Source organism: Diadema setosum, chromosome 9, assembly GCF_964275005.1.
Source record: "Diadema setosum chromosome 9, eeDiaSeto1, whole genome shotgun sequence".
NCBI lineage: Eukaryota > Metazoa > Echinodermata > Echinoidea > Diadematoida > Diadematidae > Diadema > Diadema setosum.
In genome coordinates this window covers 17,825,741-17,839,737 of record NC_092693.1, presented here as the reverse complement: position 1 = coordinate 17,839,737, position 13,997 = coordinate 17,825,741, and the positions used below count along the sequence as shown (strand labels likewise).

The window sequence follows — 13,997 nt, the reverse complement described above, 5'->3', positions numbered from 1 at the left end:
AACTCCCATCATAGTCTCCAGCGTCCAGTGATAAAAGTCAAACTTCGAAAATGGCACACTGGTGACTAAATCATATTGGCGGCAAAAAAAAAAGGGGGGGGGGTCTCAAGCTTCAAGAATCTTGTTAGAAGTTGCTGGGCAACCTGCCATATGTTCCATGAAAATCACAAAAACCCAAGGCTTTTCTGCCATGTGGAAATGACGGATCTAAACACCCAGTTTGTTTGTTTGTTTGTCTATTCAATAAGAGTGTTTTCATCAGTTTAACTGGCCTTGTGACGGTGAATAAGTGGGACACAACAAATGTTACAGTGCAATGCCACAGCAAATTCAAGTCTACAAAGCTCTCAGAGGAGAGTACCAGATTTTAAAGGCAGAGTAAAATCACATCATATTGGATTGGATGTTCAACATGAAAGACAAGGTATTTCAGATTTCACATGTTTTCACAAAATATTGATACCTGTGGCAACTACATACATGTATATGTGCAAAATAGATGAGGAAGTGACATCATTTCTACTATTTGCTTGTATCTATTTGATATCATTCCTTTTTTGACATGATTTTCTGATATTTTCATGTCAGCAGCAAACCAATAGGAAAGTTGTTAGGCAATGATATCATAACTATCTCATCTGATTTGCATATTTCTGTCACTGGAGCACTCACAAACTGCACATTTCTGACGATGGCACAAACATTGTGCGGGACATATGCCTTTTGAACTATGAAAAAGATATTTAAAAACATTCCATACAGACAGCAAAACCGAGAGTTTTTGATGGAATTATAATCCCACATTCTAGCCCTCTACGTTCACATAACTATTGGACAACAACTTGGGCAATAACATCATCTAACTGCCTCTAGACTGCACCCACTGCACTTTGTGATATGGGTCTGATTCTGCCCTTCCAGATGGATACCTCTTGAGTGACATTTGTTAAATAGAGGTGTCAGAAATCCAGTCACAGTTTGACCCCGGAGAGCCAGCGAGGTCGCGACCTAGCAACAGCTCCTTTCCTCCCCTGAAGCAATCATGGGAAGATATGTACATTATGTCCTTTTACCGTTTCTAAAGGTACAGTAGGACATCATACCAAGAAAGGAAACCTGGTACAGACACTAGTGGATGGTACATGTGTAGCTCAGGCATATTGAAAAGTATGCTCATCCTGGATGCAGCCAAGACGTGTGAATGTTCTTCATCAGGCCAAACAATGTGTATAAAGATATATAAATCCTAACACATCCGTCCGAATTGAGCCAATACTAAGTAGTCAATGCATGAACTTCTGTATCTACTCATAATTTCTGTTCTATGTACATCTAAGTCAGCCAATTTTACCACTTTTACTCAGCCAGAAAACTACAGCAATTACGAGGTAGTAAACAGAGATGGTATACAGATCTACATGTACAGTAGATAGGATATATACACTGTACATGCATATATACATATATATACATGCAATATGAAAGTATTATGGTGAATTGAATGAAGTATCCAGGCATAACAACTTGTCTGGTAAACACTGCCTACACTTAGTGTACACTACAGTGTAATTAGGATGTATGAATACCAGCATATGTTGTATCATACAAGTACCTTCCTTTTTTTTGCTGATGGGGATTTGAGTGAAGTCTGGTGCAAAAGACTGGGGTGCTGGTGTGATGGAGCACATACATTTGATATTGCACTGATTCTGCACGCATGCCCTGTGCGCCTCCAGCAAGCACCCGCCAAACATCCCAAGTTCATGGGCCAGACTTCATTTAAATCTGATCCAGGTGTGAGAACGAGCCAGAGGAGATCTGCTTTGGATTGTTTTCATTTCTCGCAGGCTATATATATTTTTTTCTCTTTTTTTTGGGGGGGGGGAGGGGGTAGAGGGGGAGGAGGATGAGAGGGAGAGAGGGGGTCTGCTAAATGCATTAAGACAGCATTCCGTTTGTCATGTTCATAATTTCTGAGATGGAAATGTGTAGTCTTGACTTCATAGATTCTCCACCCCCCCCCCCCCCCAAGCTAGGAAAAAGCAATCACGAAGTCAGGTAAATATTACAGAAAACAAATCATTTGTATTAAACAGCCCTCCTACTTGTAGTCTCCTACTAGGAGGCATGTTTGGTAATTCTTTTTCATACCTCCCCCAGTATAATATACATGTATACCCGTGACTTTTATCAAATGTGGGTTATTGCTCAAACACTGAATAATCAGTGGTTATTGTTCAAACACTGAATTATCAGTGTTTATAGATGAAGGGTGACTTGTCAGTCAGTTGTAAAAAGAACAACTCGAAGCAATAGGAACAACTCTACAAGAATAATCAATCTGACTACAAATGAAATTCTTTCTTGACAATTAACCTGTCAATACCCAGTCTAACACAATCAGCCAGTTGGTAGCACATTGTACACTGTCTAAAGCATCATCTTGTTCATGCCTGGATACTTTCACAAGCTGAAGTGAAAAAGAATATACTTGTACACTTGTAAATGTTATATATATATATATATATATATATATATATATATATATATATACCAGCATGTTGTGTACTCAAAATACAAGATCTGTCATTTTTGCATCAGCTGGGCCATTCACACTAAGGTTTCACACTTTCAGATATCTGTGCCTGGAGTTTTCAAATGTTTGACACAAGAAATGCACACACACACACACACACACACATACACACACACAAAATAATTTTGTTTTACAGAAAGGCACTTATAATCTTTTTTTTTAAATGTGAATTTAAAAGTGAGAAATCTCCCAAGTTGGTAGAATCAGTTGCATGTACAGTAGGGACTTTTCGATTTGCACGTTGAGCCAGGCGTCACCCTGTTATGACGTAGTTTTTACGTACTGCGCATGCGCGAGTGTCGACCCTCGGCTCATCGCACAAATTTCGAACGCGTTAACCCCGGTTATCACCGTCCACCCAAATCGGTTGCGCCGCGCTCAACCCACCTTGCTATGACGTCACACTCCTCTCGGGTATCGTGCGGAAGAGCACGGTGACTCTCGGGGAAATCTGTGCTCAGTTCACCCGTTTTCCTTTTTCTTTCGAGAGAATATTTATATTCTAATTACATGAAAGCTTATGATCTTGATACGTCACAGCAGCAGCGCTGACATACAAACTACAGCCTCTGGTACCTACTTTATTTGTCCGTTTTCACTGTTTCGCAGTTTGAAACTGCCTACCGTAGTCCCACACATGCATTTACACGTAATGCTTTACGCAAACAGATCTTGGTGCTTTTGGCCTAGCTAGTGCAGCAGTGCATTTGCCTAGTAGTCTTACCATGCATCATGTTTTAAAATCCACATAATTCCTCCCAGGATACGCATCTAGTCAAAGACAAAATAAATATTACAAGTACAGAAACGAGTCACAAATTCCGCATACTAGTAAATGCACGCAAGGCACAGGTTGCCTCCTGCACACGCCACGCACGAGACGTGACGCCGGCGCCCGAAATCGAAATGTGTTTTAGCAGCGGGTCAACGTACAGACGTGACGCCTTGACGTACGGTTGCGCTCGGCGGCACGTCCTTCTCGTTCACCCAATCGAAAACTCCCTAGTATACCGGCACAAACACAAGAAGTACAGTATCAAAGAAAAAATGTGAGATTTTACTTTGAGGGTGCATACACTTTATTTTGACTAGGAGTAAAAAGCAATGACTTTTTTGTGAGTTTATCATCTATAAATAACTGAGACAGGGCCTTATTTTCTACATTTTTCTGTAGTACAACCTCAGCTCTCACTGAGGCATCCCTACAATCAAGTCATTCAGCTTTTACGAGCCCCTCCCTCTCCTAGCTACAAACTATGACGAAATGTTTCCTGTTGTTCTAATTTGTCCTTCAATGTGTTTTGAATGACTTTATATTCCTGTATCCTTTGTTAGCCTACATTGCTCTGACGCCCGGCACATAGGGGAGATTGTCCCATAATAGGAATGCTGGAAGGGGGCCCATTTCTTGGCAACCTTGAGAGTGTGACATCATCGATAATTTCCAATTTCATCGGCATCAGTATCCGCTGAATGTGACGTATCTATCCGGCACAACACAAATGTATTCTCTTCAGCCCTCATGTTTTGAACAACAAAACCAGAACCTCATCGTCTTGCCATTCAGGACCAGTGACCACGGTCACACACCATTTGTTAAGTCATCCACTTTGGTATCCTATTTGGGTCACTAATGATTCGTAACACCTCTACTCCCCCCCCCCCCCCCTTTGCGTGTTCTACTTGTCAGGGGATGATTCCACAGTCGTTTTCGTGTTTGTCTGTTTGCACCTGGTAGATGGTCACACCAACTTCCCCTCCTCAAAAGGACCGGATGTGCCCCTGAATGAGAGAGAGGAATGTCCCCGGCTTGCCTTCCTTCATGGGATTCTCCGGTCCTCGGGGCTATACCACCACTCTTTCTTGCTGGTCCGTGGCGGATTACGAGTGTCTTCCGCTGCTCAGCCCATCCGCCAAGCATTCTTCCCTCCTGCTTCTAAGCCTATTTTATGGCCATGTAATCTGCCAGTCCACATTGTGCTCACCGTCCGACCGCCGCCTGCGACGGTGAATGCCATCCCAAGAAACGAAGTGTGGCATCACATTGCAGGGGAATTAATAATTGCAGCTATAATTTCTAACTGATTTGCCTCTAAATATCATATTCTATCATGTTTGCCATCAATATTGTATGTACACCATACTGTAAACAACTATCATCAATATTATCAAAGGATTCTTGTGTCCCCCAAATATATTTGGTGAGGTTTTGGAAAAGCAGATACAGGAAGAATACGATATAATAGGGAGAGGTCCACCAGATCAATTGTCTGCTCATCAGAGACACACTGTGCTGGGGGAAACCCTGCAAATTCCTGACAGCGTTTGCAGGTCTAATATTGTGTGGAATGTTGTTTTTATGAATGACCAGTGCTCTACTCAAAACAACTTGACCCAAAGACGCCAATTACTCTTCCCCTAAACTCCACGTACAATGTACAGTGTACTGTATAGGGCCTACGTATACAATACTGTACAACTCTTTTTCCCTTCTTTGTTTTGAAAGTTTCCCAATGTATGTAGCTGTGCACATTCAAGTTACTGTACATGATACATGTACACTTTGATGAGCACATAAACAGCATTAGTGTCACACTGCACTGACTGAAGGACCACAGAATATTCTATTAGCTTCATCTAAACATCCTTTATCAACAAAGTGTTGCCAACTGTCTGTGCTGTTCAAGCCCAATACAGATTGTCACATATATTTCAAAGTTCCAGATTGCTTTTTCCCCCTCAGCCCGACTGTTTTATACAATTTCATGTTTTGCAGTTCATGTGTTCTGGAGCAATAAATCAATTTATGAGTTACTAACATCGTACAGCAAGACCAGAAATTTTCGCATGCATGAAACTTTCCAGAATTTCGTGATAAGCAAAGATTTGGGAAAGTAAAATGCACTTGACGTTGAAAGCATTTGTCTGCACAATGCAGTGAATGCCAATGTCAATTTGCAAGTGTTAGGTTTAATGCCACTAATGTCTCCGGTTTTAAGAATCACTGAGATTCAGGTGCACCTTTACTGTAGGTCAAAAAGGAAGTCTACTATTGTGATTACTCTCATTCTCATCACAGTTATAGGCCTGTAATATGGTAAATTAAAGAAGAAAATGCACAACCCAGGATTGCAAGACGTGATAAAAGGAGATCTGCAATTATGAGCACTACAACTTCATTCATATTGAGTCTAGTCTGGTTTACATACTCCCCTCAAAAAAGCTATGCATACAGGGCACTTTGACATCTCTGGTCAAGTTCTCTACATTTGCAGTGGTTTCTTAGTGTAAGGACCAGTCCCTTCTCTGCTGGCATTTGTGAAGAGACCCCATAGCCACTTCTGTGAAGACTCTCAGCAATGTTCTGACTGATATTGGGAAAGAGGGAGAGCAGGTTATCTTCTACACCGTAGCTCAGGTCTCAGCAGTACAGTGACAAAAGGCACCTCCAATTTTCCCCTCATTTATGACTCTAATAGATTCTGAGCCTTTTCAAAGAAACCCTTGCCCAAAGCTCCCCGGCACAAAAGGGGCCCGGCCCATTGTGCCCCCACCACGGAATGTGTCCAGGAGAGAGGTGATGGGGCGAACAATGCGGAGGATATGACAAGCCATGAATGGGCTGTCAAGGAGTTTTTGGAGCACTGGTTTCCACCCATTGCCGGCTGAATAGAAAGCAATTATAGTATTTACACGGCAGCTTTCCCTGCTCCGACACTCTGGGATATCAATGGGGAGCCCCTGAAGAAATCATGGGGGTGCATGCTTGCTCCTCAGTGCTACAGGATTACAATGCACAACTAGGGAGGACGTGAGGAGAACTTGTCGCATTCAAAAACAGGTACATTTGTAGTTCAGTCTTCCCAATACAGACAAAATGATAGCTTATAAGTGTGGAAGGCACGTACACTGCTGACAGTTTAAAATATGTTTACAGATTTAACAACCCATTACAGGCAACTTTAATTGGTTTTCATGCTATAGCCTTTAAGATTCTACAAAAACCTCCTTTGCATCTACACTTGTCTACAGGACCTACATGTACACATTTTATGTCAGTCAAGAAATGATTCTGAGATTGAAGTTTTGCTCTCACTGCTATAATACTGGTACATGGTGTTTCTTTAAATCTATAACTAAATTAGAAAAATGACCCCACCAAACAAATCTGCACACGGATGGATTTATAAAAGGTTCCTTTATGAAAACAGCAAACTTCCAGTTATCACATGGATATTTCAAACATTCAAAATCCGTCTGTGTCAGTCAAATTAGCAAAATTCTCAGTTTAAAGATCAAAGAGCCTCATCGACAGAGCTCTTTGAATGCACCGCTTCAGTGTTGCAAGAAATCATCTGAATGCCCTCAAAGTTGAAACATGACACCTCTGTTCAAGGGATCATATACACTGTAGTTTTGGTTGAGACCTACGAGTAATTTCAGGTTTCTAACATTTTTTTTTTTTTTTTGTGAGATAATGAGAAAGCTTTTGTGAAATATGAAAGAGCATGCAATTCCATGAGGAATTCAACATTTATTTAATGAAAAATGGTTTTGAAATGGCAGAGATATCCAAAACAGAGCGATTCTAAGTGTGGGACCCACCTTTTATTACGATTGCTTTGTTTTACTTTTTTTTTGGGGGGGGGGGATGTTTCTGTCATTCCAAACCTGATTTTCATCAAGTGAACTTTGAATTCCTCTTAAAATGGTATGCTCTGTACTTTTTCGTAAGTGTCTTCTTGGTATCTCGCAAAAAGTTAACAGCCCAATTCTCATTTCCACCAATACTGTACCATCCCTTTCATGTAAGCAGTTCAGTAAAAAAAAACAAAAAACAAACAAACAAACAAACAAACAAAAATGATACAATCAAACTGTTCTTTGAGGCAATTTGACATTTAAACCTCAAAGAATTTGGTCTCCATAAAGATCCTGTGCGTGATACGGTACATGTATGGCAAGCTGTGTAAATATGTACTCATCTACAATGTAGTTCTAGTAGATGAGAACATATCTTATGGGGAGATTGATAATTACTTTGACTTTACCAGTAAAAGAAAAAGTCCACCTCATTTGATCTTTTTAAAGATTTAGGCAAATATTGGGCATTCCGTTGTCACTTTCATGTCAAGACATTAACGAAGCATGACACAACTGTACGGTACCGTACTTGTTATCTCCAAATACAATCATATTCGAATCAGCCAGATGCAGAAAATGATGGGAACCAAGTTGATGATATCGCAGAAACAAGAACATGAGGCAAATACGTGTATGTGACATTTTTACAAGATTCCGCAGTAGAGCTCTCAGGCAATAATACTGCACAGCCATGCATATTTTAGAGAGTCTGTCATAATTTTCAGTATTTGTCAGTGTCAGTGGGACTTTCAATCCGTAGCCTGCTGATTTTCTCAAGGGATCTTTCAGTTCCCAACAACAATCCCTTTCGGATATTTCTCTTTAAGGTGTTTGTTACCATGAAAGGGTTGAGACCCAACTTAGATTAGTCTTGTTTCTACATTGTAGCCTCAGGTCAGAATTAGTGACACTATCATAATTAATAGGGTATGAAAGACTTGCAAGGGTAAGTATCCTGGGGGACTGATACAGGAAGCACAAATCAAGCTTTGTCGATGGCTCAATCTGCTAAGCAAGACCATCCCCATCTTATTTTTCCAACCAAAGCCTTCACTACCCCCCCCCCCCCCGTTTACTTTTAAAAATTCCTCATATGCATCACGTGTGGCTTCCTTTCCGCTCAGCCAGAGAGACCCACCGTCTCACTGGCACCTCTGTAAGTTCTGGATGGCTGAAAGTCAAACCTACAAACGACATCCTGAACGACACGCAGTCAAATCCATCTTTGCTATTATGAGAGGCCGGGACCCTCATCGTTGTATCAACTCACATTCGAACAAAATGGTGGAAAATTCCCATCATGAAACATGCTCGCTGCAGCTTAAAGGTAGAGTTTACCTTTGGGAGCAGTGATTTTAAAAATGTTCGAGACATCACATTTGATGTTAATGTGGAGGTCAGTAGTATTCACAAAACATCCTACCATATAAAAATTTTGCGATAAAAGCCTAAGATATAAGGAGATATCACTATTTTCTCACTAATCCATAACTGTAGACAATTTAGTCTAGGAACAATTTTGTCATAACTACATGTATTGTTCACAATTTGTATTATATTTAACAACACTTAATTTTGTTGATCAAACTGATCGACTTTTTTACACTGGTTGTTTTTATCCCTACACTGTAGACCTAACTCACATTTTAAAACTATTTTGAAGCACTAAAGCTGAGGTTTTGTTTCATCTGCAAATGGTAAATTATGCCTTTAAAGTGGTGAGTCATGTAACGAAAAAGCAAAATACATCAGTGCAGTCATGGTCACCACATGTGTCAGATGCAACATGTTCTTATCTCTTGATGGCTTGAAAGTGCTTGGGGCATTCAAATTAGATTAGGAAATTAAAGGCATAAAGTAGTTTTAATCCATTACACTGCAAGGCCTATAGAAACAGAATGACTTTAAAATGCAGTTCCGTAACACAAAATCTAATATCCATTTGAAAGTCATTATATTTCTGCCAAAATAACAAGCCCTACATGTTAGATACAGCTGTATGTTTCCAGTGAAACCTTTTGACGCATAATATTTGTAAAGCATTTGCTGACTTCCAACAACATCAAAATGAGCATACAGTGCAGTTCATGACTCACTACTTAATTGAGAATTAATGGTCAAAGCTAGTGAGAGAGAAGTACATGTACATTTACATGTACAGTACAGCAGTATAAAGTATGGTACCAAAAACAAAAAACAAACACTGACCTGCCTTTAGGAAGCATCTCAAAAAGCTTCATACATTGTATTTACAGTGTTATAACCAAGGACAATTCCTTGTAAATTATTAAAACTAATATTAAAAGCAAAACGTAACAACAGAAAGGAAAGAAATGATTGATTTCTAGCTTTTGTGATGATGTCTTCGAAGCATATTCCATTTCAGCAAAGGAATAAAAGCGCATAGCTTTGTGCAACCATCCCAAGTACCCCAAGACAAATGGGACATCCAGCTTCAATTAGAGGGACCTTGACTCCCAGTTTATTTTCATTATCCAAACCAGGCTGGGATGCAACTGAGATGTGGAGAGGGGAGGAATCCTCTTTCCTCTGTTATCCACAGCCAGGCCATGAGACGTCTTCCTCATCGTTGTTGGCGACAGAGACTTGAGGTAATGTTGAACAAATGTGCCCGGGGGACAGTTTGTAAGTCCCCGCGACACCACGCTGGGAGTACGGGAGCAGGAAATGGGTGGCCAAGGGCTGTAAAGTCGGTTTCGTGTTTGGACAGCTACCAGCATCACGTCACGTAGCATGTTATATCTTACTGGATACCATAATATACAAATGTATACAAAATATCTGACCAGTATGGAAGTAATTCTTTTGAACCTGTACAGCATCTTCATCTTACACTTTACATCACAGAACAATCTCTTGTACAAATTACCTCATTGTAAAGGTTTTAATTGAATAGACTACCTCTCCCTGACGAGTTTAATATTCTTTATGTATTGTAATTCCCTCACAGAATCACAATCAGTAACCAAATAATTGTCATGCATCAATATTAAAGGGTGTGTACAGTTCTGGTCGAGGTGAAGATTTAGCTTTTAACGTTTTGTGAGATATTCAGAAACCACTCTATGAGATGTCAAAGAGCATGCAGTTCTAAGGGGTATCAAAAGTTTATTTGATGAAAATCGGTTTTGAAATGGCTGAGATATCCAAAAAACAAGGTGAAACAAAGAGATACTAATAAAGTTGGGGCATGTCGCCTTTTATTATTAGCACTTTTTTGGATATCTCAGCCATTTGAAAACTAATTTTCATCAAATAAACGTTGAATCCTTCTTAAAATTACATGCTCTTTCATATTTCATAAGAGGCTTTTCATTATCTCACTTAGGAATGTTCAAAACATGAATCCCTACCTCAACCAGTACTGTACAGTCCCTTTAATACATATACTTTCGAAGTACAGCTGTATGTAACATTTGAGTTGTAAATTACATGCTGTACCCCACTTTCTTCTATATCACTATGTAAATCACAATTTTTTTGCCATGTCCTTTACAAAGTGTTTGTTGAAATCTTAGTGATTTTTACAGCCTAATGTCATTCATCCATCATCACTACATGTACAGCTGTACATCCCCAAATGTACATCACTTGTTTTAATAATATCCTTTAAAACACCAATTTTAATTGTATCTCACATAGTGTGTAAAACCGTAAAGCTACAACACAAAGGAGGTGAATATCGTTCTCTCTCTCTCTATCTCTCTCTCTCTAAAAAAGAAAGAATTAATTGATGATGAGAGATCAGTTTCAAGCTGGTTAAAAAATCAAATGCTGGAAAAGTGTAAAAATTCGAATTTGTAACACCTGTCGAATGTACCGTTGTGTACAACAAACATCACCATTAAAGTTGTCAAGTTAAAAAAAAAAAAAACCTCCTTTCATTCATATACAGTACAGTAGGCACAGGACACAAGGCACAGGGCACAAGGCACAAGGCACACATACAGAAGTCTTATGTACCTTGACGAAGGATAACCTTAAATTGGTTGTAATTGCGTAAGATTGAGAGACCCAAGTAACCACAACAGATTATTCAATTTCCTTGCTGAAAAAGCAGACTTTCTGAATGCACTAAACATGAACCCCCTCTCCAAAGGTGAGCCTCTTTTTATGCCTGTATGACATAACATCCTTGGGCATTAAGAAGACAAATTTGATTAAGGATTGTAATTCACTACAAATGTCCCTCATTCCGTGGGTTGGAAGAAGCTTTGGAAGATTTAATCTTATCAAAGAATGCACATTCACAGAACGCAGGTACCGGTACAAAGGAAAAACAAAACAAAACAAAAACAAAGAAAAGATGTTGCTGTTACTGATTGATTTTGATTTAACGTGTAATAGGGGTCATGCACCCTGCATACATGTACATGCAGCCTGGTCAATCATACAGTACATACATGTGTATATTGCCCGTATATTCTTGTTTCTTGTTTGTTTGCTGTTGTTGTTTTTTAGTAAGCATGAGCAATTACAATGTAACACTATTTTTAGATCTGCTAGGGTGTACATCACTGAGCTGACACATCAGAAAGGGAACCTTTTTGAAGAAAAATGGACCTGACTGACTTTCCAAACTGTTACTGTATGTTTAAAAGGGTAAATTTGTTTTTAGTATTAAGCAAATTGTTACATTGCATAAGCACTTGTGCAATGTAACTATTCATTATCTACTGTACATTGTAAATTTAGGTGTGTGCATTGTATATTATCAATCCTCACACAGTAGGCCTACATTGTACATGGGGTAGATGCATGGGGAATGCAATAAAGGCGACATTGGATGATTTTCTCACAGTTTCATGCTGGTAAACATTTTCACACTCCTGTACTTATTTTGATATAAAGAGGCGTTTACAACCTCTCAAGTCTATCTGGGTAGCAAAGATGATCTTCATTTAAAATCACCAATTGAATGACTTAGACTACATGTAGACCACATTTCAACATTTTCTAAGTTAGTACAGTGTACAGTACTTTCTGTTTACATCTGTTTTGCTGTAAATCTAAAAGCAAAATAAAAACATTCACAATGTGATTTCTATCAATGTTTGACTGTCTTGACAAAAAAAGAAGTAAATTTACAATTGCTTTTTTACAAAACCAGTACTGTCTAGTAGGCCTATTATTCAATACAACTGTAATTCCTACATCTGAACAAAAAAAAAAAACAAAACAAAAAAACACTTCATTTAATCAAATCTAATGCATTAACATAGAAATCTTCTGACAGACTGCATGTATTCATAATTTGATCTATTGCAGAAATCAATGTGATATGGAGGCAATTGCAACATTTCTAACTATGCAATACACAGTACAAAATTAAACTGAGGGCATTTTAATTCTGTAAACAAAGAATTTAACAAAATGCATTTATATGGTATGAACAAAAACACTATTCTGCAGATGTAGCTAAGGAAATTTCAATACTTTCAAGTAAAGTCACAACTAGATGACAATGTTTATGAAAACTTTACTTCGCAAGTTGCCAGATTTTGAGAGATGAATGGTTGGAAAAATGCTGATTGCTATCTTTAACTATGCATGATCGATGATGTTACACATGATGTATATTCATAGGCCCTATTTACATGCAATATGATCACAGTCATATACACTTTCTTACTTCATTTTACAAGAACTGCATTCCTCCCTTGCATAATGGTTTCATTTCTTCTCATTGCAAATTGGTAATTCCTTTCTGTCCTGATTTCGTTCAACTGAAAACTTCAGTTCCTGTACTAATGTAGACTTACCAAAAACGAATACCCGGTACTGGAACAGCTTCTTCTCCTTCAAGAAAGTAGAGTAGTTTGAAATGACGGTACAATACAACGTATATCCGTGAATTTATGCACCTTTATCTGCTTCCTGCGAAAAGTAGTGGAACAGATTTTTTTTTTTAGTGTCAAAGTGCTTCGATAGCGTCACGCTCACTTCGGATACCACCACGCTCTGTGAGCTAACGCCAGCGGCCCGGCGCTGGGTTGACGTTGACGGGAGAAGAATCCAAGCGCCGCATCAGATCCGTGAACAAGTCTCCAGGCATGGGCAGCAGGAGCGTCAGAAATTTAAGTCAGAATTGCAGTCGATAGACGCGCGTCGTTTCGAAAATAATTCCACTTTGTGTCTTTTTACAATACAAACTCGGCGCAATGATATTTCCAGACAGGTATATCCTGTTAAAAATCCCTTCGCAGGCTCGGGTAAAAGAACATTTCATCTCCACCACTCTCGTGATCATTAGCCGAATCTCGCTTCACCAGGGAGGTGGGAAGAGACACTGGCACCGCTCACTGCATCAAAACTTTATGGAGGCAAATCAGCTGATTTTACACGCATGGGATGCACGCTGTACCTCTAGCTCGCCTCGGATCGGTCTCCCGTTCGGTCGTGCACTAACGCTGCGTTGAACGTTCGTGGTTTTAGTGAAAGTGCTCGGCAACGGTAGATGGCGCTATTTCAAACCTTGCCAAATACTACACGCACTATAGTACATGTACCAGCACTTTAGAACACCAATTCTTGCACCAATATTTTACGATCACATAAGGAATTTTACGCTTTTTTTTTTTTTATTGGAAAGCATTGACCAGTAGGCCCTACATAGAAAAGATGTAAAATGTATAAAGATAAGTTGTGTCCTTCTCGTAAAATGATTATGGTCGTAGCAACGAACAGATTAATATTAGGGGAAGGGGATGTGGACAAAATGTCTGTTAAAGTAATT

At 39.3% G+C, this 13,997-nt stretch overlaps 1 protein-coding gene across 1 annotated transcript in view; it reads right to left on the bottom strand.

The window, feature by feature from the left end:
• The window catches only part of LOC140233008 (twisted gastrulation protein homolog 1-A-like), a 31,066-nt gene extending 17,531 nt beyond the window's left edge, over positions 1–13,535 (bottom strand). Inside the window, exon 1 of the mRNA XM_072313114.1 lies at positions 13,024–13,535. The gene's annotated coding sequence lies outside the window, so the exon portion shown is untranslated. The remainder of the gene's footprint in view (positions 1–13,023) is intronic.
• Between the last annotated feature and the right edge of the window lie 462 nt (positions 13,536–13,997).